We start from the raw sequence: 1,211 nt of genomic DNA on the forward strand, positions 1-1,211 counted from the left end.
TTGTTGAGATAGTGAATTGGTGGGTTTTTGTTAAATGTGAGCCAAAATCATCACAATTAAAAGAACCAAAGACTTAAACTACTTCAGTCTGTGTGCACTGAATTTATTTAATACACGAGTTTCACAATTTGAGTTGAATTACTCAAATAAATGAACTTTTCCACGACATTCTAATTTATTGAGATGCACCTGTATACATTTCAGTAGTACCAGCAGTTTGCTTATTTTTCTATTCCTTTAACAAAGTCAATCATGAATTTTTATTAAAATGGATCCTAAACATCTATTCTAGGTTGTTTTAGCTACACTCTAAAAAAAATCTGGAGCACAATGTACTGTATTAATTTTGAGGGAATTTTCTGTTTGTATTATTTATTTATTATTATTATTATTATTATTATTTACCTGTTTTTTATTATTTTGTGTTTTACCTGTATTTTGAATTTCACATTGCATTGCGTTATGTTTTAGAGTTAAAGAAAATGTCTGTAAAATGAATGGATAATGTCCTGGTAATGAGCTGCTAGTAGACCTATTTTTTCTGTTATTTTACGTATTTATTTCTTACAGTGTACTATTATAGGCCTACTTTATATTTTTTATTCTCTCACTAACTGCTGTCATTTCTCAATACCATGTCTGTAAATTTTAAATGTTTAAAATACCCACCATCTCTTTTTGATGTCAACCTGATTAGTTCCACTATATGATTTTAATGTCGACATATGTTGATTTTGCTGACATATGATTCATCTAATTATTAGATGAAAAGGTAAAAAAATTGTTTTTGACTAGCATTTTAATGCGACACCCACACTGAAAGAGAATACAGTGCATCCTTTGAGAATGCTTTCAATCAACACTGTAACTGTGGGAAAACCATAAATATTCCTTTGGTTAAATACCAATTTAGTAGGTTGTCACATATCCTGACATATCATTTTCTGCTTGAGCTAATTTGCTTCATATTTAAGGAAGTGCTGTGTGCGATTCTAGTTCATGACCACAAGATGGAAAGCTTAAACAATTTTTGCAATGTTACCAGTGGCAATATATAAAAAGAATGTTATGAATGTTATATTATAGATTTTAAAGCGCTTAAACAAAATGTTACCAGTGGCAATATATAAAAAGAATGTTATGAATGTTATATTATAGATTTTAAATTTTAAAGTAAATATATATATATATATATATATATATATGAAGAG

Source organism: Sinocyclocheilus anshuiensis, unplaced genomic scaffold (assembly GCF_001515605.1).
Source record: "Sinocyclocheilus anshuiensis isolate Anshui unplaced genomic scaffold, SAMN03320099.WGS_v1.1 scaffold336, whole genome shotgun sequence".
Taxonomy (NCBI): domain Eukaryota; kingdom Metazoa; phylum Chordata; class Actinopteri; order Cypriniformes; family Cyprinidae; genus Sinocyclocheilus; species Sinocyclocheilus anshuiensis.